We start from the raw sequence: 27,564 nt of genomic DNA, 5'->3' as shown, positions 1-27,564 counted from the left end.
CCCCTGAGGCTCTGGTTGGCTTCCACAGGGAGGCGATCAGAGGATCAAAAAGACATGCTCAGGAAGTAACCTTATTAATCTGAACACAGGCTATTACATCCATGGTGACTGCCCAAGCTACGGAAGTTGCAGATCTAAAGCAGAAGCTTGAGTTAGCGGATGAGGACATCACTCTTATTAACAGGCGGCTCGACGAGGCACAAGGTATGTGTTGGGGTAGCTTGTTTATGCATGTATAGTACTATGAGCACGAGGCTGAAAATCATATGCATAACTGTAGATGGTCCTGCCGCGGTTGAGACCCTTCGGGGTGAACTTGCCCGGGTCAAGGAGCAGGCTAGAGTGAGTGACGCAACTGCCAAGAAGGCAGCTGCAGATTTAAAGGCCGAACAGGCCGCCCTGCGCCAGTGCCAGGACAGAATGTCCACCGTGGAGCGAGAGCTGAAGGATGCTACTAATAGGTGCAAATCTCTCGAGGAGGATAACAAAACCAAGGTAGCCGAACTCAACAAGGCCTTACTAGAGGCGAAAGAAGCACGATCCGGTTCTAGAGCGGCTCGGGAGGAGATCCACAGGCTGGGGAGATAGCGGCTGGTAAGCCCTTTCTTTTACAGACTAAGTTCGGCAACCCAAAGTATGCTTTGCTTAACCAAATGTGGAGTTCTCCAGACGCGCTCTTGGATCTGCCGAGGAGTGTTTCCAATGCGGTGCAGTTCTTCCAGGCATAGGAGGGACGTGCTACGGAGAGGCTTTTCTGGTCGCAATTCAACGAGGCAAAGCATCCGGCGCTGCTGAATGAACAGATGGCCCAGTGGGCCGAGCTACACAAGATGTCCGGAGCTGCCATGAAGGATGTCGTAGTTCGGCTATGGCCAGCCAAACCTGTTCCGAGCAGTTATTTTGGTTTGGTACAATGGCTTGTCAATGCAGTGCCGCGTATTGACACCGTCAAACGGTCGGCGTGCATAGAAGGTGCGCGGATGGCCTTCGCCCGCGTCAAGATGCACTGGGCAAAGATGAAGGCCACCGATGTTGCAACCGAGGGTCCGCCTGGGGGCAAGGACCATCGCACACCGGAGCATTATTTGGAGGATGTCCTAGAGGGCGCCAGCTTGATAAAGGGTCAGTGCTCGAAGGATATTATATTTGAATAAATATGTCGTAATTGTAAAAACAATATGATGATACGTTAAAGATGTGTTATATATTCTTGACATTATTTCCTCCTGTGCGGCCGTTTCTTATAACCTGAAAGTTTGCCAGTTGTCGGCTTCGGCCCCCTCGCATATAATACGGGGGTGTTCGGAATAGCACCTGATTACTCTTGACCCAACGTCTTGGTCTGAACGGAGGTGTCAGTGCGGCGAACGAGGTAATCGGACTATAGGGCTTTAACACCTTCACTTAGCTATAGGAGTTTTACGGTGGGCCTATGATGTAGCCCCTGGTATGTACGTAGTTATCCGAATACGGTTGCGTTACATAGGTGACCGGAAAACGGTCCTTTGTGTAATACGGAAGAAATCACAAAAGATTATGATAAGTCACCGAGTGGTTGACCAGCTCTCGCTGCATCATGACAGTCAGTTTTCGGCTTTCTGTACTGAGGTGTTTGACCAGGTGAACCGGAAACACAATCGCAGTAGTTCTCCCTTTACTACCCTAGCCGATAGGGCGGAACGTAGGGTAGCAAGCACAGGAGCCGGTCAACCCAACTATTGACCAAAGACATGATTCAGAGCTGATGCATATAAGGCCAAACTAGTGACGCCGAAGTGCGCTATAGAGATGTTCGGACTTTTTCAGCAACCCATATGTTGTCGTATCAAGCCCCTGGTGATTCGCGCCGAGGTGTCTGCGTGAAACAACCGAAGAAGCAAGGTTCATTTGGAAAAGCAAATACTGAAGACAGATTATGTTCACTAAAATCTACTTGATACGTCAAACGTAATCTTACAGATTATGACACCACCACGCAGGCCATTTTACGTGCCGGGGGTCGAGGGTTAGGGAAGAGGCTTTGTACAGGTTTCAAATAGAACTTTTGGTCTACAAAAAATCTTTTGGACCTCCTGTCGCATGTCTGCGCTGCCTGTGCTTCCGCGAAAAGGCTTCTGTAAAGGGAGCGATCCCTGGTTATTTGCGGGGAATCCGGACTCATAAAGAGTCCCTTAAGGTCCATGGGATGGACAAGTATTAATTTACCTGTAACAAAAGTATAGAGAAATAGTTAGAAAAGAGGAAAGGTTAAAGTCTAGACTAACCGATTTGTAGGCTTGTCCGTTTTATGCCTCCGCCGTTGACCAAGGTATTTTGAGTGCATAGTTATGTATGTGCGGTGCAAAATCTGTGGGTATAAGAGGCGAGCGACAGACGCGGAGCTGCTAATCCAGCTCTGAAATTGACTGGTCCTGTGGAGTAGAGGCCGGCGGTTTAATGAACGATGAGATATGCAGCTTAAGGAGGCCGCTTTGCACTTCGGATGTGACTGTCGTAGTATGCCCCTCAGTGCAGAGGGAGCGTTCCGCGTTTCCGTTGGTTGTTATGGTGCTGCGGGGACTGGGCATCTCAAGCTTTAAATAGGTGTAGTTTGGGACCGCATTGAAACGAGCAAAAGCGGTCCGCATGAGCAGTGTGTGGTAGCCAATGCGGAATGGGGCAATATCGAAGATCAATTCTTCGCGTCGGAGCTACACAAGATGTCCGGAGCTGCCATGAAGGATGTCGTAGTTCGGCTATGGCCAGCCAAACCTGTTCCGAGCAGTTATTTTGGTTTGGTACAATGGCTTGTCAATGCAGTGCCGCGTATTGACACCGTCAAACGGTCGGCGTGCATAGAAGGTGCGCGGATGGCCTTCGCCCGCGTCAAGATGCACTGGGCAAAGATGAAGGCCACCGATGTTGCAACCGAGGGTCCGCCTGGGGGCAAGGACCATCGCACACCGGAGCATTATTTGGAGGATGTCCTAGAGGGCGCCAGCTTGATAAAGGGTCAGTGCTCGAAGGATATTATATTTGAATAAATATGTCGTAATTGTAAAAACAATATGATGATACGTTAAAGATGTGTTATATATTCTTGACATTATTTCCTCCTGTGCGGCCGTTTCTTATAACCTGAAAGTTTGCCAGTTGTCGGCTTCGGCCCCCTCGCATATAATACGGGGGTGTTCGGAATAGCACCTGATTACTCTTGACCCAACGTCTTGGTCTGAACGGAGGTGTCAGTGCGGCGAACGAGGTAATCGGACTATAGGGCTTTAACACCTTCACTTAGCTATAGGAGTTTTACGGTGGGCCTATGATGTAGCCCCTGGTATGTACGTAGTTATCCGAATACGGTTGCGTTACATAGGTGACCGGAAAACGGTCCTTTGTGTAATACGGAAGAAATCACAAAAGATTATGATAAGTCACCGAGTGGTTGACCAGCTCTCGCTGCATCATGACAGTCAGTTTTCGGCTTTCTCTACTGAGGTGTTTGACCAGGTGAACCGGAAACACAATCGCAGTAGTTCTCCCTTTACTACCCTAGCCGATAGGGCGGAACGTAGGGTAGCAAGCACAGGAGCCGGTCAACCCAACTATTGACCAAAGACATGATTCAGAGCTGATGCATATAAGGCCAAACTAGTGACGCCGAAGTGCGCTATAGAGATGTTCGGACTTTTTCAGCAACCCATATGTTGTCGTATCAAGCCCCTGGTGATTCGCGCCGAGGTGTCTGCGTGAAACAACCGAAGAAGCAAGGTTCATTTGGAAAAGCAAATACTGAAGACAGATTATGTTCACTAAAATCTACTTGATACGTCAAACGTAATCTTACAGATTATGACACCACCACGCAGGCCATTTTACGTGCCGGGGGTCGAGGGTTAGGGAAGAGGCTTTGTACAGGTTTCAAATAGAACTTTTGGTCTACAAAAAATCTTTTGGACCTCCTGTCGCATGTCTGCGCTGCCTGTGCTTCCGCGAAAAGGCTTCTGTAAAGGGAGCGATCCCTGGTTATTTGCGGGGAATCCGGACTCATAAAGAGTCCCTTAAGGTCCATGGGATGGACAAGTATTAATTTACCTGTAACAAAAGTATAGAGAAATAGTTAGAAAAGAGGAAAGGTTAAAGTCTAGACTAACCGATTTGTAGGCTTGTCCGTTTTATGCCTCCGCCGTTGACCAAGGTATTTTGAGTGCATAGTTATGTATGTGCGGTGCAAAATCTGTGGGTATAAGAGGCGAGCGACAGACGCGGAGCTGCTAATCCAGCTCTGAAATTGACTGGTCCTGTGGAGTAGAGGCCGGCGGTTTAATGAACGATGAGATATGCAGCTTAAGGAGGCCGCTTTGCACTTCGGATGTGACTGTCGTAGTATGCCCCTCAGTGCAGAGGGAGCGTTCCGCGTTTCCGTTGGTTGTTATGGTGCTGCGGGGACTGGGCATCTCAAGCTTTAAATAGGTGTAGTTTGGGACCGCATTGAAACGAGCAAAAGCGGTCCGCATGAGCAGTGTGTGGTAGCCAATGCGGAATGGGGCAATATCGAAGATCAATTCTTCGCGTCGGAAGTTTTCTGGTGAACCGAAGACAACTTCCAGTAAGATTGAGTTGTGCCGGGTGTTTCTCCCTTGAAGGTGGTTGTGTTGGGCTTGATCCTCGAAGGGTTAATGCCCATTTTGCGGACAGTGTCTTGATAGAGTAAATTGAGGCTACTGTCGCTGTCCATGAGGACTCGCTTAAGATGGAATCCGCCGATAATTGGATCGAGGACCAGGGCTGCCAAGCCTCCGTGATGGATACGGGTTGGGTGGTCCTCGTGATCAAAAGTGATCGAGCTGGCCGCCCTTGGATTGCATTTTTGGGCGTCCGTCCTTATGGCGTGGTCATCTCGTAGTTCGTGATTGCGCTCCCTTTCATAGGTATGCGTCACGTATATCATGTTTACTATTTTTACTTCGGGGGGAATTGCTTCTGTCCCCTGGTGCTCGGTAGGCGAGCCTCCTCTTCTTCACTGTCACTGGGCAGCCCCTTCCCTTTGTGTTCGGCATTGAGCTTGTCGACTTGTTTGAAAACCCAACAATTTCTGTTGGAATGGTTGGTGGGTTTATCGGGGCTGCCATGGATCTGACAGGGCCGATCTAGTATTTTATTTAGGCTAGATGGGCCATCTCTGTTTGCCTTAAATGGCTTCTTCCGTTGACCGGTTTTGGAGCCACTGATTCCGGCGTTGACCCTTGTGTCTTGGGTTTCTGCATTATTGTTGCGACGCTTGTCTTTATTGCGTCGTGGCTTGCCATTGTCGTCCCTGACTTCTGAGGTGCCAGGATCGCCTATGCTATTGCTTCTACGAGCGAGCCGGCTATCTTCTCCCGTGCAAAAGCGGGTCATTAGTGTAGTGAGAGCTGTCATGGACTTTGGCTTTTCTTGGCCAAGATGGCGGGCGAGCCACTCGTCGTGGACACTATGTTTAAAGGCTGCGAGTGCTTCAGCATCCGGACAGTCGACAATTTGGTTCTTTTTAATTAGGAACCTAGTTCATAGTTTCCTGGCCGATTCTCCGGGCTGTTGAACAATGTGACTTAATTCATCGGCATCCGGAGGTCTGACGTATGTGCCTTGGAAGTTGTCGCGGAAGGCGTCTTCCAGGTTCTCCCAGCTGCCAATAGAGTTTTCAGGCAAGTTGTTCAACCAGTGCCGAGCTGGTCCCTTGAGTTTTAGGGGGGGTATTTTATGGCATGAAGATCATCACCGTGGGCCATATGAATATGGAGAAGAAAGTCCTCAATCCATACCGCGGGATCTGTTGTTCCATCATATGATTCGATATTCACGGGTTTGAACCCTTCTGGGAATTCATGTTCCATTACTTCGTCAGTGAAGCAGAGGGGGTGTGCGGCGCCTCTATATCCGGCCAGGTCGCGACATAGCTCGGATGGAGTACTTTTGCGGTTTTCGGCCCGGGCGTGATTATGCTTGTCACGTCCGGCTAGATAGCCGTCGTCACGCGTCGGGGCACGCCCCTGCGACCCGTAGATCGATCTGGTCGGGCTTGCTCTATTTTGCAGGTCCTCCGTAGGTCATATGTATATCCCCGAGTTGTTGTGTATCGACCTTTACGGCGAGATAATATGAGCTGGTGTTCGGCTTGAGTTGTCGTTTTGTCCTGACCACGTGGTGGCCGGTCAGCCGCATTATGTGATGATGGTACGGGATCAAGTGCCTCGTCGTCGAATTGAGGTAGCAGTTTACGCTTCGGGTAACTTTTAGTTGGGCGCTCGAGGCCGTACTCCTCGGCTGCAGGACATTAGTCCACCTGCCGTTGAGTAGATCTTGATCAGCTTGAAGTTGTTGCTGTTTATTTTTCAGGCTCCTCGCAGTGTCTATTAGTCGGCGCTTAAAGAGCTCCTGCTCGAGAGGTTCCTCATCCTCGGAGAGTGGAAGATAGTTATTGTCCTTCGAGTCTTCATTTATGGCATGTTCATCAGGGCTAACTTGCCCATCTTCTCGATCGTCCTGTTCGGAGGTTGGCTCGACGGGGTTTTCTTGGTCTTCGGCCTCGTCCAGAGTGTTGTTGTCTCTCGTGCCGGTATTGCTGTCTTTTCCACGGCGTGATTTAGAGCGGCGCCGCTGATGTTGGCGCTTTGGCTGTATCGTAGGAGGTTTGTCCTCAACTGGATTGTTCTCATTATCGTCGTCACCCTCTTTGGGTGTCCACCATGTACACGTCATACGAAGAGGTGGCCGTCCAGCGTCCGGTAAACGGCGAGTTTTGGGCCTGCTCTTCTCCGGCATCATCATCCATACCGTCGATGTCTTCAGAGCCGTAATCGAGCATGTCAGTTAAGTCCTCGACTGTGGCGATGGAGTGGGTGGTGGGTGGGACGTAAAATTCCCCGCTCTCAGCCCCAAGTCCGGGCTGGGCATAGTTCGGACGTCGCTCCTCTATAATAACGAGGGATCGCATCAAGTCCAGAGCATCGCTTAAAGGCGAGTTTGTCCAGGGAGAAAAGAATCCATGGAGTACGGCGGGAAGGGGACTCCATGGCCGAGTGACTCTACAGCCAACCCAAGTGACTCTGCAGGATTTCATGCGCCTCAACCCAACCGTGTACCGCAGCTCAACTCAGCCTCTGGATGCTGATGAGTGGCTCCGTGACATCACCTATGAGATGGAGTCTGCTGATGTAGCCCCTGCCAGTTGTGTCACATTTGCGTCATTCTTCCTGAAAGGACCCGCTGCTCAATGGTGGGACAGCCACAGGCGTACTCTGCCGGTTGGAACAATCATCACCTGGCCAGACTTCCAAGCTGCTTTCCATGTCCACTTCATTCCTCAGGGAGTCATGGACCGGAAGAAGCACAAGTTCCGCAGCCTCACCCAAGGCAACGAAACTGTCGAAGCTTATCAGCGGGAGTTTCTGGACTTGTCCCGCTATGCTGAAGAAGACATTGCAACTGATGCATGCAGACAGGAGAAGTTTCGTGATGGACTTCAAGCTGATATCAAGCTCGCACTTCTAGTGCATGACTTTGCTGATTTCACCACCTTGGTGAACAAGGCCATCAATGTCGAAACTAGTCTGCAGGAACACCAGAGCTCTCACAGGCGCAACCGTGACACGGGCTCATCTTCAGGCCCGTCCTCACAGAAGCATAGGATATGGATTCCCAACAGCATGTACCAGCCAACTGCACCTGCTCCAAGGCAGACCTATGTTGCACCGCGTCTGCCTCCCCCGCCAACTAGGCAGCCAAGACTTCCAGCTCCACCACCTCGAGCTCCTGTTCCCACTCCCAATAATGGCATGTGCTTCAGGTGTGGTCAACCAGGACGCTGTGCTAGGGAATGCAACCAGAACCAGAACCAACTGGCCCTTCCTGCAGTTGGCCGTGGAAGCAACCAGCCTCGCAACAACAATGTCAGGTCTTATGGTCGTGTTCATGCCAACCACGTTGATCTTAATGAAGCTCAAGACCAGCCTGCTACCGTGATGGGTACACTCCTCGTAAATTCAGTACCTGCATCTGTTTTATTCAACTTAGGAGCATCACATTCATTCATGTCAGAAGATTTTGCATACAAGCACGACGTTAAATGTGAGGAGATGAACACTTCGGTTGTGGTAAAAAACCCCGTGGGACAATGTCAAACCTCACTGGTTGGCATCGACGTCCCCGTGGAAATCGAAAGGCTGGAATTCTATGCCTCTCCCATTATCCTAAAGTTGTCTAACATTGACCTCATTCTGGGAATGGATTGGTTGAAAGCGCATACTGCTTCTATAGTTTGTGCCACTAAGACCGTCCATCTGCTACACCCTTCCGATGAAATAATAAGCTACAATGCTCGTCTAGTTCAGAATGTCGGGGCAAGGCTTTCTACCTTGAATGCATTGAACGTTGCACCACTCGAGGGCATTGAAAACATTCCCGTCGTTTGTGAATTCCAAGACGTCTTTCCGGAAGAACTTCGAGGGATTCCCCCTGCTAGAGCTGTCGAATTCATCATCGACTTGAAACCAGGCACCACTCCTATAGCAAAACGACCCTACAAGATGCCGCCACATGAACTCATTGAGATTAAGGAGGAAATCGACAAATCTCTTAGTAAAGGTTTCATTCGCCCTAGTTGGTCTCCTTGGGGAGCACCTTATCTCTTTGTTAAGAAGAAGGATGGGACAAACCGATTGGTCCAAGATTATCGACCTATTAACCAAGCCACTATTCAGAACAAATATCCCCTCCCTCGGATCAGTGATCTTTATGATCAACTGGCTGGTTCTTCAGTGTTCTCCAAACTCGACTTGAGGCTGGGTTACCACCAGATCCGTGTTCGTGAAGAGGATATCCCAAAGACCGCCTTCGTGACTCGGTATGGATCATACGAGTACACCGTCATGTCATTCGGCTTAACGAATGCTCCAGCCACTTTCTCTCGCCTGATGAACTACATATTCATGGATTACCTTGACAAGTTTGTCGTGGTTTACCTGGATGATATCCTTGTATTTTCCAAGAACAAGGAAGAACATGCTGAACATCTTCGTCTTGTGCTGGAAAAGCTTCGAGAGCATCAACTCTATGCTAAGTATTCCAAGTGCGAATTCTGGCTCCCCGAAGTAACCTATCTTGGGCATGTCATCTCCAAGGATGGTATTGCCGTCAACCCTGAATGAGTTCAGGCTATTCTCGATTGGACTCCTCCGAAGAATGTCAAGCAAGTCCGAAGTTTTCTGGGTCTCGCCAGCTATTGCCGTCGATTCGTCGAGAACTTCTCCAAGATTGCCAGGCCTCTGACTAATCTGTTGCATAAGGGCGTCAAGTTTCAATGGACAGACCAGTGTCAGGAAAGTTTCCAGGCGCTCAAAGACAAGTTGACTTCTTCCCCAGTGCTTGCTCCACCTGATACTAAGAAGGACTTTGTCATTTACTGCGACGCTTCCCGTCAAGGATTAGGCTGTGTCCTAATGCAAGAGCCCAGAGTGATAGCTTATGCCTCTCATCAACTGTGCCCTCACGAACAAAACTACCCAGTTCAAGACCTTGAGCTTGCTGCTGTCATTCATGCTTTGAAGCAGTGGTGACATTACCTTCTCGGTAATCGTTGCGAGATCTTCACCGACCACCAAAGTCTGAAGTATCTGTTTACTCAACCAGACTTGAACCTCCGTCAGCAGAGATGGATGGAGACTGTTGCAGACATTGACGTGGGTATATCCTATACCCCAGGCAAGGCTAATGTAATGGCTGATGCCTTGAGCCGCAAGTCTTACTACAACCACCTCCAGGTTCACAAAGTTCAGCCCTCGCTTGTTGAAGAATTCAGAAAGCTGAACCTCCATATTGTTCTCCCTGGTGCACTCGCTCCCCTCCCCCGGAGTTCCAAAAGATGAATCTTCGTGTTGTTACTAAGGGTTCTCTAAATACCCTAGCTACCGTACTACATCTTGTAGATGGTATAAAGACTATTCAAGGTTATGACTCTGAAGTCCATAAGAATAAACGCCATCTATCAGAAGGAAAGCCCTCATTCTTCACTATCGCCGATGATGACGCCTTGTACTTCAAAGGCCGCCTAGTGGTACCATGTTCGAGGAAAAACCTGGATCAGACTAAAAAGGTTATGAAAGAAGCTCATGATACGCCACTGTCCATCCATCCTGGTAGTACAAAGATGTATCAGGATATTCGTCAGAGATTCTGGTGGTCTAATATGACGCAAGACATTGCTCGTTATGTTGCTGAGTGTGACGTTTGCCGTCGTATCAAAGTTAGGCATCAAAGGCCTGCTGGAACTCTGCAGCCTATCTCTATTCTTGAATGGAAATGGGACCATGTTGAAATGGACTTCGTCACTGGATATCCCAAATCGCAGAAAGGTAATGATGCTATTCTTGTCGTCATTGACCGCCTTTCTAAAGTTGCACATTTTCTGGCGGTCAAAGAAACAACCACTGCTAGTCAGCTTGCAACTCTCTACATGTCCAGAATTGTTTCACTTCACGGAATTCCACTGGTTATCAGTTCGGACCGTGGCAGCTTATTCACTTCAAGATTCTGGGCAAGTTTCCAGGAAGCTATGGGAACTCATCTTTCTTTCAGTACTGCGTTTCATCCTCAGTTGCAAGGACAAGTTGAACGTGTCAACCAAGTTCTCGAAGACATGCTTCGAGCTTGTGTAATTTCCTTCGGCAAGAAATGGGAGGAATCCCTTCCATATGCCGAGTTCTCTTATAATAATAGCTATCAAGCTAGTCTAAAGATGCCCCCCTTCGAAGTATTATATGGACGAAAGTGTGGAACCCCTCTGAACTGGTTAGAAACTGGGGAACGTCCACCCTTTGGTCCGGATATTATCCAACAGGCCGAAGAACAAGTCCGCATTATTCGCGAGAATCTCAAGACTGCTCAATCACGTCAGAAAAGTCAGTATGACCGTCATCACAAAGACATGGTCTATCAACCTGGCGAAAAGGCTTATCTTCGAGTTACACCAATGAAGGGTGCTCACCGCTTCGGGATCAAGGGCAAGCTAGCTCCTCGCTATATCGGCCCCTTCACTATTCTCGAAAGGCATGGAAAACTGGCTTATCAACTGGAGCTTCCGCCGAACCTTTCTCAGGTTCATGACGTGTTCCACGTGTCACAGCTCCACCGTTGCTTCAAGGATCCAATCCGAGCAGTGGATCATGAAGTGCTCGAATTGCAACTGGACCTCTTCTATAAAGAGTATCCGGACCGCATTCTTGAACAAGTTGAATGCCGCACACGGAAAAGGCGATCAAGTTCCTCAAGGTCCAGTGGTTGCATCACTCTGAAGATGAAGCCACTTGGGAACGCGAGGACAGCCTGCGTGGTGAATACCCCACACTGTTTCCTTCTACCTCCTAAATCTCGGGATGAGAATTCTTGTAGTGAGTTTTGTAACGCCCGGATAATCATGCTACAGTAATCCCACGTTAACGATGCCACGTCACCTCTGTTACTATTGCTACTCACGTGTTAGTTGAAAACGTTTCAAATTCAAATTTGAAATTAAGTCAAACGATAAAAGTTTCCAAACCTCAAAGCTAAAATGTTCGGAGTGTGCAAATATATGACTAGGTATTTATGGTGAAGGAACCATGCCTTTATAAAAGACCTAAATACTTAAAATGAATTAAAACAGAAAAGTAAATAAATAAAAGGAAAAGAAATACAAAGGAGAAAACAAACAAACAAAAAAACAAAAAAAAGAGAAAAACCCCTCCCCCTAGGCTCTGGCCCAGTTGGCCACCGCCGCCCGCATGGGCCGGCCCACCTGCACCCCATAACCTCCCCCCCACTCCCCCGCGTGCTCATGGATACCCCACTCCCCCCCTCTCCAAAATATCTCCTCCCCCTCTCTCCCGATTGGATCGGGATCGAGGAGACCGCCGATGCCGCCCGGTGCCGCCTCGTTCGACGCCTCGCTGCGACGCCGCCGCCTCCACCTCGTCGTCCACCCCGCCGGCCTACTTCCCCTCCGGCATCGTCGTCCCCATTGCCCTCCTCACGCACCACTGCCATGTTCCCTGCGCACCACGGTGAGGCCCTCGGCCTCCTATTCTCCTCTCTGCCGCTCGCTGATGCACACGGCCACCGCGCCGAACGGGTCCTGCTGCGCTCACCGGCCTCCCCACGCGCGTTGTCGTACCCTCCCGCTCGTCGCGTTCGTCGCTGGCTGCTCCTGCTCGCTGCTGTCGCCCGCCTACTCGCTCGGCCGCCCCGTCGATGGCCCGCTCACTTGGTCGTGCCCGCACACCGCGCTCCGCATACGCTCACCGCAGCCGCCACCCTCGCTCCCCTGCTTGCCCGAGCGCACTCGCACGCGCGCTCGTGCTTGCCCTTGCCGCGGCAACCTGCACCGCCCCTGCCCTCGCCCGACTCCCCTCGTCCCTGCCCGTGGCCGCCTTGGCCAAGGCCAGTCGCCGCTCGGTCCGGCCGCACCCCTCCACGGCCTCGGCGTCCTCCTCCGGCGGCCGCCTGCTTCGCCACGGCACCGCCCCACCGTGGCCTCGTCGGCGCCCGCGCTCGCCAACTGCCGCGTGGGCCAGTGCCCGTTCGGGCTGCGCCCGACGCCCAGCGCCCGGTAGCCCCCCCCCGGGCCTATGACAAACGGGCCCCAGCCCGCCAGAACGTATTTAAAAATAATAATATTAATTAATTAATTGAAAAAATAATTAACTTAATTAATTTTGATTAATTAAATTAAACAACTAATTAAACTAATTACACATTAGTTGCCTAATTATCTTGATTAGTTAATTAATTAATTAGTCAATGACAGTCGGGCCCACCCCCCTAATTAATCCTGATTAGGTTAATTCATGTGTTTAATTAAAATGGGTCACTGACAGGTGGGACCCACCTGTCAGGTTGACCAGGTCAACTGCTGACATCATGATGACGTGAGCAAACACTATTCTGGATAACGTTCATTTAAATAATTAAATAAATCCTAAAAATGATTTAAATCTTTTAAAATTAATATAAAATAAACCGTAGCTCAGATGGAAAAACTTTGTACATGAAAGTTGCTCAGAACGACGAGACGAACCCGGATACGCATCCCGTTCGTCCGCCACACATCCCTAGCATAGCGAACACGCAACTTTCCCCCTCCAATCCGTTTGTCCGAAAACAGGAAACACCGGGGATACTTTCCCGGATGTTTTCCCCCTTCGCCGGTATCACCTCCTACTGCGTTAGGTCACCCCTAGCACCACGTATTGCCATGTTATGCTTTGTGATGCTTTGATTCCTCTGTTATTTATTGTGTTCCCCTCAGTTACTTATTTCCGGTAAACCCCGAGACCGCTGTCGGTACCCCTATGATCGACTACGGTGTTGACGACCCCTCTCTCTTGCCAGAGCAACCAGGCAAGCCCCCCCTGATCACCAGATATCGCCTACTCTCCTCTATACTGCTTGCATTAGAGTAGTGTAGCATGTTACTGCTTTCCGTTAATCCTATTCTAATGCATAGCCTGTCATTGTTGCTACAACTGTTGATACCTTACCTGCAATCCTAAATGCTTAGTATAGGATGCTAGATTATCATCAGTGGCCCTACATTCTTGTCAGTCTGCCATGCTATACTACCGGGCCGTGATCACTCGGGTGTTGATCACGGGTTTATACTATATATACATGCTTTACATGTTGTGACTAAAGTCGGGTCGGCTCATTGAGTACCCGTGAGTGATTCCGATGATGGGGGCTGAAGGGGCAGGTGGTTCCACCCAGGTAGTGGTGGGCCTAGGTTCCCGACGGCCCCCGACTGTTACTTTGAGGCGGAGCGACAGGGCAGGCGGAGACCACCTAGGTGAGAGGTGGGTCTGGCCCTGGTCAGCGTTCGCGGTTACTTCAAAATAACACGCTTAACGAGATCTGGGTATTTGATCTGAGTCTGGCTACTGGCCTATACCCACTAACCAACTATGCGGGGACAGTTATGGGCACTCGACGTCGTGGTATCAGCCGAAGCCTTCGTGACGTCAGCGACTGAGCGGCGCGCGCCGGGTTGGACTGGAATGCCTGCTCTTGTATAAGGGAGGCTAGGTCTGCTCACCGGCCGCGTACGCAACATGCAGGTGTGCAATGGGCGATGGGCCCAGACCCCTGTGCCATAGGATATAGACCGGTGTGCTGACCTCTCTGTTGTGCCTAGGTAGGGTTGCGACGTGTTGATCTTCCGAGGCCGGGCATGACCCCGACAAGTGTGTCCAGACAAAGGGGATCGAGCGTGTTGGGAAATGTGGTGCACCCCCGCAGGGAAGTTAATCTATTCGAATAGCCGTGATCTTCGGTAACAGGATGACTTGGAGTTGTACGTTGACCTTATGACAACTAGAACCGGATACTTAATAAAACACACCCTTCCAAGTGCCAGATACAACCGGTGATCGCTCTCTAACAGGGCGATGAGGGGAGGATCATCGGGTAGGATTATGCTATGCGATGCTACATGGTGAACTTGCCATCTACTCTCTTCTTCTGCTGTGAGATGGAGATTACCAGAAGCGTAGTCTTCGGTAGGACTAGCTATCCCCCTCTTATTCCGGCATTCTGCAGTTCAGTCCACATATGATACCCTTATTCCATTTGATACCAATGCATACATATGTAGTGTAGCTCCTTGCTTGCGACTACTTTGGATGAGTACTCACGGTTGCTTTGCTCCCCCTTTTCCCCTTCCTATACTCGATTGCTGCGACTAGACGTTGGAGTCCTGGAGCCAGACGCCACTGTCAATGACGACTGCTACTACTCGGGAGGTGCCTGCTACTACGTGCAGCCCACTGACTACGACCAGGAGTAGTTTAGGAGGATCCCAGGCAGGAGGCATGCACCTCTTTCGATCTGTATCCCAGTTTGTGCTAGCCTTCTTAAGGCAGACTTGTTTAACTTATGTCTGTACTCAGACATTGTTTCTTCCGCTGACTCGTCTATGATCGAGCTCTTGTATTCGAGCCCTCGAGTGCCCCTGGCTTGTAATATGATGCTTTTATGACTTATTTTTATTTGTAGAGTTGTGTTGTGATATCTTCCCGTGAGTCCCTGATCTTGATTGTACACGTTTGTGTGTATGATTAGTGTACGATTGAATCGGGGGCGTCACAGCGGCAGCGAGCTGTAGAACAACACGCTACTGCTAATAGCTCTAGCGCTCTGTGTTAAGCCGCGCTAGTACTAACGGCACGCTGCTGCTAACTTTACTCCCCTCGCTACTGCTAATTTTATTAGTTTCTGATTTTTTTCTACATATTTGTTTTGTATTTGAACATGCTTTATACAAAAATCTTTAGCACATACAAATGTCTTCATCATACACATACAAATGGCTATGAGACCAGAAATGTAATCATAGCATATACATACAAATAGTCTCATCAAATCATGTCATCATCATAATCATCATCCAACACAAAGTGGTCTCTCACCATCATCTCGAAAATAGCGATACAAGTCTCAAATACTTGAAAATACATCGTCACCCATTTAAACAATGATATACGCGAGAAGAGCTATCACTATGAGTGAGAGCGTAACTATGCAGTACATGAGGTGGCGGTTACGAGTCCTCTCTCGCGCTAGCGTGAACCTCAAGTAACTAGCTTCTGCTTCTTGTCTGCTTTTGAAACCTTTATGGATGGCGCCCGAGAACCCATCCACTTGCGCCTGACACTCAGGCCACTCATCATACACTCCCGGAACCTTCCCTTTGTACACGACATAGCACTGCTTCTTCGCCATCAAGAATCTAGGTACCTGTTAGAGATGCATCTTCATCAAGAGAATGTACGATCATATGCGACAAAATATACTAGAGCAACATGAAAAAGAAAGGGTTAGCAACTAGATGCAACATATAGTATGCAAACTAATTAACTAGAGGTATGCAGGTCATCGTACCCGAATTAACAAAGTAGCGTTACGCAAGTTTGGCAGGGACCGTGGACATCACAAAGTTTCATCTCTACAGAAAGTATACAAGTTCAACCGACACATATCATCATCATCGGCATTGTAAATCACTAGAAGTTCTGTCCTTCCATATCATCAAGGATGGACCCTGGATTCTTGAACGGCGTGAGGTCATGACGTTTCATGCCTATGCTAGTTCGGACGTCAGCTCACGATATAGGGCCGTGGTGGAACATCCCCTTCTCATCGATGACTCCTTTCATGATGATCGTTGCAATGTCCCTTTGGATGAGAAAGAAGTCATCTCTAAGTTTATAATCCGCTTCTCCATGAGATTCTACCCACTTGCGGATATGATCATCGTTTCTGCTTGTCATGCAAAGCTTTTGGTGATCCGTGCTGAACTCAATCATGAGATGGAGGAGGTAGAATCCATCTTTCTTGCTTGGTTTTGGGACATGGATGCAGCAGAAGTTAGTTTTATGCAAGAAACCCAACTTCATATTCCTTTTTTTCCTGATCTGCATGTGGCCACCCCTAATACTGAAGCCTTGGACAGCATCATCTAGAATATTAATTATGTGGGTGTAGTCCTTCTTCTCGTAGTTTCTGGTAGGGTCGAAATACACAGTGTGGGAGACTTGCGGGTAAAGAACGATAAGGACGGAGCGTCCATTGCTGCGGGAAAAAGACACCTCAAATTATTCTCCATATGAGAGAGAAGGAATGATTGAAATGTACGAAAGGGTTGTTCGGAACTGACTTACTTTGGATGATAAGGTAGGAGGACAATTTCCTGGTCCTTATTCTGTACCATGGAGTTTTTGGGGTACTCCATAGCAGTTTCATGCTCAAAGTCGTCGAGACTCAAGAAGGACTCGTGCATATAGTACAGATCCGCCACACAGATTTGCAGGACTTCTTCTCTCTTCATGACGGAGCTCATATGTAGCGCAAAAAGCCGAACGGTTGTAAAATCGAGCCGCCTTGTCAAAAACATCTCGAAGATATGGTCAAACCGCAGGAAGAACACCTCCACAGGTCGTGTGTCGACGTAGCACTTCCCCTCAGGCACACGAGCCGCGTATGTTCGATATCCTGGATCTTTCGAGGCTAGTAGGCTTTTCTCAGTCGACAGCACATGGTCGTGCAGTCTCCTGAGATCCCATGATAGTGCCTCCAGTGGTTTCGGCGGTAGCATCGGCTCGCCCGTGACATGGAACATGGCTGCACCTTTGACGGGTACACGCTCTTCAAAATCCATCGTCTAGCTGCTATGTGCTTTGGCTTGTTTGTAGGCAGTTGAGCCTATCTTCCCCGGTCTCTTCCTCTCCTTTTTCTAGGGCACACCTTCCAGGCCCTTCCTTAACCCCTGCCCCAGTGTTGTCGGGCTAAGCACTGTACGACGCCCGGCTAGTTGAGCCTGTGTTGAGGCTACATCTTTAGGCGTGTCCTGTGAGGATTTCATGAAGAGAGACTTCTTGCAATCCCTGCTAGGACGTTCCTGTCCGGGCAGATCATCCATATCCTCGTCAGCATGCTGATAGCCCGATTCATCATATGGCTAACTCGTCATCATATCTTAGTCACCATCATAGGCGCCTGTATTGAGGAAACCCATTGGGTCCTCCGTCTCCTCCATCTCATCATCCATTCTTTGTTGTACGGGGCCGATTACATCAACCACTATTGGACCCCATTCATCACGTCGTCCGCTGCTCTCACCCGGCACTACAGGAGCTGGTAATTGCGTAGGCGGGGTGGTGGTCTCCATACATGCTTGTTGATGTGTGGTTATTGGCGTGCTCTCGGCCGGCTCCAGACGAAGAAGATTCTTAGGCCATAGCAGCACCCAACCCTTGCAGCTTCCAATCCGCAGTGGGGTCTCATCGTCCTCTCCCCCTAGCCGTACTGCAGGAGGCAAATCCTCGTGCCCTGAAGTGCCCAGTGGGGATCGGCTGGCTGTGGAGCGTGAGTTCCAAGGGCTTCATTATCACCCCCCTTTCCCACGTCCACCTTCTGGCCTTTGATCAAGTAGAGTATGATGCATAGGGTTTCGTCAGCCTGCAAACACATGTTTGCGGCGTAAAACATCCAAAAGGCAATGAAAATGGAATATTCTAGATATATATATATTGGTGCGACATGTAATTACCGTGAAGGTGTCGAGCTCAGCCCAAGAAGAAGGCCTGCCTAGCGCGCCAGAGACTGAGGACGGGCTGCTATGAGCGGGTGCGGGTGCGGGTGTGAGAGCAGGCCCGGTTGCATGAGCAGGTGATGGTGCGGTGGTGTTATTCACGGAGTTGCTCGCGACGAAACTGGGCATGGGGAAATCATGTACCATCTTGTCTGTATTTTTCTTCGTCTAGTTTATGATAGCCGGGACCAAGTTAGTAGCGAAATCATTTCTACAGGCATTTACAGCTGCATTGACTGCCTACTGTAGCAACTCATTTTCTCCTTGGCTATTTTTTCGCGTCCTCAGCTGCTTTTTTCTTGAATGCAAGCTTCACCTTCTCGTCGATGTCCGCCTGACTAAACTTCTTTTTCGCTTCTTGGCCTCCGGGCCCTCATTATAAAACACCTTCCACATGGCGTCGTCTCCAGCGTCGTGCACACATCCATATTGCGGCCACTTGTAACACCCACAATGCAGCTATATCTCCCACATGTCGGGGCACGACTTAGAGGCATAGCTGCATGGTAGGCATGTCGCAAGAGGGGTAATCTTTACACATCCCATGTACTGAACAAGAAAGGGGTAAAGAGTTGGCTTACAATCGCCACTTCACACAATACATGAATATAGCATTACATCATCCAGAATACAATCAAGGTCCGACTACGGAACCAAAATAAAGAAAGACCACCCCTATTGCTAGGTCCCCGATCGCCCCGACTGGGCTCGGAACGGACAACGGACGGAACTGGGGCAACCCGGACAGATGCAAGTTTGAAAACATGATGATGCAATGCATATGATGACATGACAAGATGCAACACGCAAGCGAATGACATGGCAACGTCAGCGAAATAACTGGAAGACACCTGGCACATCGGTCTCGGGGCGTCACAACACTCCACCATTACAAGAGGATGTCGTCCCAAGATCTAGGATGGCACCGGGGGAAACGGAAGAGGAAGAGAAGAGGTAAAACTAAGTTGCTTCTTTGACAAACGAGTGAAACCAAAGAACCTTGCGAGGTTGAACAAATTGAAAGAAGAACACAACAAAGATGAACGAAGTTGAAAGCACTTCGTTAGAAAAGAGGAACAAGGAACATTACTAGAACCTTGTAGGTTGAAAGACATAAGAAAAATGGTTGCAACGGACAAGAAGTACATACAAGCACTCCGGTTGAAACAAGATGTACAAGGAACGATAAAGAACAATTACGACAACACTCCGGTTAAAAAAGGATAGAGAAGGAATAAGAATGATGTAATTTGGACAGCACTCCAACTGAAAATGGAAGGAATTGAACATGAACTTGACAAGATGAGAGGATACTTGAAGAGATCAACAACACAGTGCCTTCGGAACTATTGAAAGAATGGAACAAGGGGTATGAAAGATCTCAGACAGCACTCCGGTTGAGAAGGAAGGCAAAACTTGATAAGATGAGAGAACTTGAATGAAAACATGACACTCCGGTTGAATGGATAAGCAAAAGGAAAGAACATGATCTTTGACAACAAATGGGATGATGGGTCGAAGAGTGCAACATCACAATGCCTCCGGAAGAAATGAAAGAAATGAATTTACTGAATGGAGGAAAACAAGATCTTAAAAGAGCATGCTTACACGAGATGCTAGAACGGAGTTGTTGGGTTATCAACAATGAAAGGATATGCTTGTTGTGGCCTTATGGAAAACATCTCAAAATCTTGAGGTGAAATTTTGCCACTAACGAAAAACAATAGATTGGATTGATATGAACAAGGAGACGAGAACTTATTTCACCGGGAGGATAAATGAAGAACTTGGGTCATTTATAAGCACCATAATAGTAACAATCCTTAGGGACGGCTTAAGGTGAAATATAACCCAAGATAACTCCAAAGAAGAGATTTATTGGTTGAGAAGAAGTCTTGAGCGAAGAGAAAACGATGGTTTCGATATGTCACTCTTGAAAACTTGTGAATCATGAAACACGAAGGGAAATTATCAACAATGACATAACACCACCTCAAATGATAAGGTAGAAAGAATTGCACTTCAGAATGCAAGATGAAGAATGCTTGACCTCCTTTGAAAAGAATCTCGATGAACACTTCGAGAAGGAATTAGATCCTTGATGAACCACCATGCAGAGCCTCCATGAAGAAACTCCGGTAACAAAAGGATGATCAAACGAAAGGAAAGAGAAGTTGAAAACACAAGGTGAAACCTTGCAATTATTTAAATGGATCTTCACGATGATATAATTGAGAGAGCTTGGAACTCCGGGAAAAGAAAAGATGAAACAAATGAAACCGAGAATTTGATGAACCTCTGGAATAAGGAATTGAATTCACTCAATGAAACAAGAATAAGAATTACATTATGCTTATCCTTCATCAATTAAATTGATGACAAGCAACGGATTTGGCATATTACTCATTCTTATTGGAAAAGATAAAGGATAGATATAGCGTAAACTTGGGAAGGTCTTGATGGAACCGCCGGTGGGATTTGGAAACAATGAATGAATTAATAAGAAACCCAGAGAAGAGTAATCTTGAATGGACCACCGTAAGAATTGAAAATGAACAAAGAAAATATAAGGAAAACACCGGGAAGAATTATAAAAGAACAAAGAAACTTGAGAGATTATAAATACATGAGAACGGAGAGATCATGAACTGATTAGAGGATATTTGAATGATGCACCGGTATGATTTGGAGAACGAGGGCTGAAAGCTGAATATGAATAATCCCGAAATGATGGCCTTCGGAGAATCAAACTGAAAAGACTCCTGAATTGCTCCGGATGGGTGAAAAGAATTCTCGCAATTGAAAACAATTATGAGAGGATGGCAGCAAGCTTGAACTACGCATCTCTGAGAGAACGGAGCAAGATTGAGAGACAATCTTCTTCGGTCTTCAAATCCGAGAATGACGATGAGAAACACCTCCATGAATTGTTGAGATACTCCGGGATGAAAAATAGAAAGGTTGAACCAACGATGAAAAGAGTTGAAAGATCTTGGAGAAATACATATGACTGATGACAATTCATACTTACATGAAACTTTAGAAGATTTGAGAATAGCTCCGAGAAAAATAGAAGAGTCGGGTAAAATCCTGGGAAAAGACCTGTGGGTTAGGGCCCACTCAAAAGAAACACCGTTGAAAGATTTGAAGAGACATCGCACCGGTTGAAATAAATGGCTTGAATGAGATAACAATCTTGAAAGGCTTGAATGAATACAGAGTGGAAGCACGAATCTTTGAGATATCTTCAGCACTCCAGAACAAATGAATAGTGAGGAGTGGATGATTAAGAGGTGCACCGGCATGAGAAAGCATTTGAAACGAGGAAAAGGGATATGATCGACACCAAAAGCTTCATTTGAATCCACCGAAGAAGATAAAAGAAACGAAGAATGATGAACTTGAAGCTCCGTTAGCATCTTCATGAGAATCACCGGATAAGAACATTGGAAGAAAAGAATGGAGAGACTTCACATCAATAATATGGACATTTGATTAAGAAATCTTAGTCCTCGAAGAAAAAGGGTGGGAGGGCGGGAAAAACAAAAACAACTTGGGACGGATGAAACAAACAACGTTGGGAAAACTTGAGTTGATCTTGCGGATGAAGTGGATGGAATAACTTGAAGATGAAAACACTGGTTGAAAAGGATTGACAAGACAATCTCGATAAACGAGAAGGATTAGTATTCACATAGAAATATGAGAACACCGCTTAGGAAAGGTATGGAATCAACACTTGACATTGAAGCAACTCGAATACCACAATCAAAAAAACAAAGGATTGGCTTGCAGAATAAGCCGGAACAAACATATGATAGAGATTCCGTCCGAAGTTTTCGTGGTGGGGCCCACACGGGCTCAATTGTATAGCGCCATCATGTACAAGGCAATGCACATGGCATATGAAGCGTCCCCGAGTCAGCATAGCCAAGGACTCTTTAAGACACAACGAGACCACTGTAAAACCAAGCGTGGATAGGCGGACCACTAGACGTCGAACCCCAATCTCATATCATGCATCTGTCGGAAAGATATCCTAAGGGCTACTTGAATTCCCACTTATAAACTCCCGAAACTTTCTGGTTATGCAATCAGGTGCTGGGGATACAGGGGAAGCATAATATCTCACCCAAAACTAGCAAATCCTACATCCAGCTGTATCCATCCTTCAACACATAACCAAGAAACCTTCGGAAATCATTTACCTCAACCTTCGAAAATCATCCGTTATACGAGTTATGGCAATACTCCCGAACTCCGGCCCAGTACTGGGTGGCCTCGAGGTTATCTCACCAACAACTGCATAAAAGAGATTTTCGATGTCGGCGAAACTCAGGTATTCCAGAACTGTAACGATAAAATTGTGACGACAACACCTCAGAGCTCAACTCCCCGGGACACTGCCACAACCCCTAAATGTCAGGAGGCACCAAGAACAATGTTCTCGTCACAAAACCATCGGAACGATTCCAAGATACCCGCGTGATCCTAAAAAAATTTAGTGAAATTTGAGAAGAGAAGAGTTAAAACTTCTACGTCGGGAGGCCTCATGTCACACCCTAGCTAGTTCATGCATTAGAGTGTTGCATCATGTTTAATTTCCCAGAAAACTGAAATGGGGATGACAGAACCCCCAGCACCCCCCCTGGAACAACTAGGGTTTACTAAAAACTTTTTCAATGAACCTGAAATGCCATTCTAAAAAGTCCACCCTTTTTGTTTTGGGTTAAAACCTTTGACAAAAATGGTGCACACTTTTCTAGGACATCTTAAGGTCATTGAATTAATTCATATAGTATTTGCATTTTGGAAGTTAAATGCTATAAAATATTTTAAATGCTCAAATAATCATAAACTAAAATGTTTACTGTTGGATATATTCTAAGCAGTAGCCATGATTAGTTTTATGATTTTTGGAAATGCCCTGGCATTTTTAATAAAGCCCTGAAGTTACAGAAATAATAGAAAACAGAAGAAAAAAAGGAGAGAGAGAAAGGATCCAGCCACTTACCTGGCACAGCCCACCTGGCAGCCCACTGGACGGCCCAGCACTGTGCTGGTCTGTGCCAGTCATCGCCTACCTCTGCCCGTAGGCAGAGGAGGGACACGGCGCACGCGCCCGAGCTCGCCACGCCACCACCATGCTCGTCTGCATCGCCTGGTCACCGCCTCGATGCCGCGAACGCCTCGTCGATGTCGCCCCAGTATACCCGACACCTCACACTCCCCCTGCTCTCTCCCTCGCTCCCTCGATGCCATGGCCGACGCAGCCGCGCTCGCGCCGTCATGAAGCCCGCAACCACCGCCGTCCACTCGTCGCCTTGCCGTGCCAACAAGCTTCGCCGTCGTCCACTTCTTTGCCTCGACCAAACCCCGAGCACTCGTTCGCCCCGGAGACGCTGCACCGAGCCCGTCCCGATCCGCCAATGCCGGAGATCCCCCTCGCTACCTCAACCGCTCCAGCTCTTCCCCGGCCTCGCTGACCAGCTCGTCGAGACCGCTGTGAGCTGCTGCCCATCCTCTCCCTCTCCGTTCTCTCTCTCATACACCGTACGCACCGCACCGAGCTCACTCGCACCCGCTGCCGCCTGTGCTCACTGCCGGCGTGACTCCGGCCACGCAACGGCTCAGCCGTCATGTACTTCTTGCTCACCGCGCCACATAGAGCACGTAGGAGCTAACCCCACGCCGCCACGCCCGTCGTAGCGATGACCCCGAGCTCACCCGAGCTCCGGCAGTCACCGAAGTCATCGCCGGCGACGTTTTCAGCCACCCTCGGTCCAACCTCCACCACCACTCGATGTGGGGGAGTGCCCGCATCACGTAGATGGCCTCCGCCGCACTTTTGGTCGCTGGAGCGCGAATCCCGCGCTGCCCCGCCGCGTCTGGTCATCGCCGCGTTTAAACGTCGGTGCTTTGACCAAGCTGACCAGGGATTTGACCCCCCTAAGTCACTGACATGTGGGCCCCGTCCCTGGTCAAACCTAGATTAGCACTAACTAACCCTAATTAGTTAGTTAACTAACGGTGTCATTGACCAGTGGGTCCCACTGGTCAGGTTTAACCTGAGCCGCCTATTGACCTGCTGATGCAGTGCTGACGCAATGCTGACGCAGTAATGGACTTTTCTGGATTTAATCTTATTCAGGAAATTCCAAAAAATCTTACAAACTTCAAAAATTCATAACTTTTAATCTGTAACTCCAAATGCAAAGATTTATATATGAAATTTGATCAGAAAAATTCAATCTTTCCATCTGTAATGGTTCATGCATGACAAAACACTTTAACCTTGCTGTTTAGGTGAAACAAGCTAATACACTTATAATGCTAAAGAACATAAGCTTCCATTTGAATCTTTGATTCAAATGGACCCAAACCAACTTGTTTCACATTGCATTAGGCAGGACACCTCATATTGCCATGTCATAGCATGCATCATATTGTTGCATATTGCCATGTGATGATTGTGTTCTGTGGTGTCTTTCGTGGTAGGTTCTGCCTCCGAGGATATCTCCGAGTATCCAACTGAAGGGCAATACCCTACTACTACTCCATCAGGCAAGCAGCCCCATTGATCATATCGATACAATCCCATGTTCTCGCTTCTGCTCTCATTTACTGCATTAAGACAACAACGTTTTAAACTGCTATGTGCTGCGGTTGTTGAACCTTTATAATCCGCATGACCTGTCATTGCCACAGTAACTAGATGAAACCCACTAGCATGTGTAGGAGTTGATTGAGCCATGTATGTGTTTCCTACCTTTCTATGCCTGCTACGCTTAGAGTTGTGTCAGGTCTGGTTCATCTGGGTGATGGGCTAGAGTGAAATGATTACGTCGGTAATGTGAGGGATGTGTTGAACATGTTTTGGTAAAGATATCGATGAGAGGCCATGTAGGAGTACATGGTGGGTTGTTTCATTGAGGCCGTCCCTAAGAACTGAGATCTATATGTGTGATTCAAGAATCAGTTACTACCATACATTGGGCCCGAAACCAATGGACCCTCTCGGCTTCTTAATCACCCTAGTACTCTGTCCAGGAGTTGCAATTAGTTTCTGGTATTTGTAGGTTATGTGTTGGCGGTCGTGCGTACCGCTGACCCTAAGGGTGGGCTATGATGCGGTAGATAAACCATGGCACGGTGTACCGAGCCACCCGGTTGGTGTCTCGGGAACCCTGTTCACATCGTTCGGGGCCGTATGTGGAAACCTCGGCCGGACTCCCTGTGGATGGAACCTGGATAGGCGATAAACCTGGACTAGAGACTCGTGTGTTTAGGTAGGCCGTGGCCGACACCCTCGTTGGGCTTCCGCTTGAAGGTTGTCGAGTACATGTCATGTAAACGATGGTAAGTGGTGAGAGCGTGTATGAAGAAGTACACCCCTGCAGGGTTAACATCATCTATTTGAATAGCCACGTCCGCGGTAAAGGACTACTTGGTTGCCTATATAGTTCATAGACAAGTTAATGGTTACTACTAAAAGACTCAAGATAAGTGTGAGTACCGAGGATGGCCCTCTCATAGGATGACGAGGGAGGATCCCCGGTGGAGTATTGTGTTGGTGATTAGTGGACTCGTGTGCGGAAACTATTTTACAGTGGTGTCTCGTAGGATAGCTTAGCCAAGAGTCAAAGCTGGCTTGATACAATAACTCCACCACCTTCTTGAGAATGAGCATGTATAGTAGGATCTGTTGTAAGACTTGCTGAGTACCTTTGTACTCATGTTGCTTTAATTACTGTTTTCAGATGACAACACTGCCCCCTCCGATGGGTTTTATATAGACCTTGACGTCGATGAGTAACTTGCCACCCAGGTGGTGTGTAACACCCTCGATGCGGCTATATCTCCCACGTGTCGAAGCACGACTTAGAGGCATAACCGCATTGAAAGCAATGTCGCAAGTGAGGTAATCTTCACACAACCCATGTAATACATAAGGGAAAGAGATACATAGTTGGCTTACAATCGCCACTTCACCCAATTACAAGAATAAAGCATTACATCAAACAGATACAATCAAGGTCCGACTACGGAACCAAAATAAAAGAAGACTACCCCAAATGCTACACAGATCCCCGATCGTCCCGACTGGGCTCCACTACGGATCAACTAGAACGAAGCAATACAAAGGACAAGATCTTCATCGAGCTCCTCCTTGAGCTTGGCTGCGTCACCTGCTTGGTAACATCGGCACCTGCAAACTGGTTTTGGAAGAATCTGTGAGTCACGGGGACTCAGCAATCTCACACACTCGCGATCAAGACTATTTAAGCTTATGGGTAAGGTAAAGGTATCAGGTGGAGCTGCAGCAAGCGACTAGCATATATGGTGGCTAACATACGCAAATGAGAGCGAGAAGAGAAGGCAAAAGCACGGTCGAACAACTATGATCAAGAAGTGATCCTAGAACAACCTACGTCAAGCATAACTCCAACAACCGTGTTCACTTCCCGGACTCCACCGAAAAGAGACCATCACGGTTACACACGCGGTTGATGTATTTTAATTAAGATCAACTTCAGGTTTTCTACAACCGGACATTAACAAATTCCCATCTGCCCATAACCACGGGCACGGCTTTCGAAAGTTCAAAACCCTGCAGGGGAGTCCCAACTTAGCCCATGACAAGCTCTCACGGTCAACGAAGGATATACCTTCTCCCGAGACATTCCGATCAGACTCGGTATCCCGGTTCTACAAGACAACTTCGACAAGTTAAAACAAATCCAGCAACACCGCCCGATTGTGCCGACAAATCCCTATAGGAGCTGCACATATCTCGTTCTCAGGGCACACTCAGATTGTCTAAACTTCCGGTAGGCTAGCCCATAGTTTCCCTTGGTGGCCACCGGCGGCTGACAGGGTGGACCAACACTCAGAGGAGCACTGGCCCGGGGGCGTTAAAAATAGGATGACCCTTGAGTCCGCGAAACCCAAGGGAAAAAAAGGGCTAGGTGGCGAATGGTAAAACCAATGTTGGGCATTGCTGGAAGAGTTTTATTCAAGGCGAACTGTCAAGGGGTTCCCATTATTACCCAACCGCGTAAGGAACGCAAAATCCGGGAACATAACACCGATATGACGGAAACTAGGGCGGCAAGAGTGGAACAAAACACTAGGCATAAGGCCGAGCCTTCCACCCTTTACCAAGTATATAGATGCATTAATTAAATAAGATATATTGTGATATCCCAACAACTAAACATGTTCCAATACAAGGAACAACATCTCCATGTTCCAACAAGGAACAAACTTCAATCTTCACCTGCAACTAACAACGCTATAAGAGGGGCTGAGCAAAGCGGTAACATAGCCAAACAACGGTTTGCTAGGACAAGGTGGGTTAGGGGCTTGGTTCAACAATATGGAAGGCATGATACGCAAATGGTAGGTATCGCAGCATAGGCATAGCA

The sequence above is a fragment of the Triticum urartu genome, chromosome 4A (genome assembly GCF_056163025.1).
Source record: "Triticum urartu cultivar PI428250 chromosome 4A, HENAU_Tu73, whole genome shotgun sequence".
In the NCBI taxonomy this organism is placed as follows: domain Eukaryota; kingdom Viridiplantae; phylum Streptophyta; class Magnoliopsida; order Poales; family Poaceae; genus Triticum; species Triticum urartu.
This window is presented reverse-complemented; position numbering follows the sequence as displayed.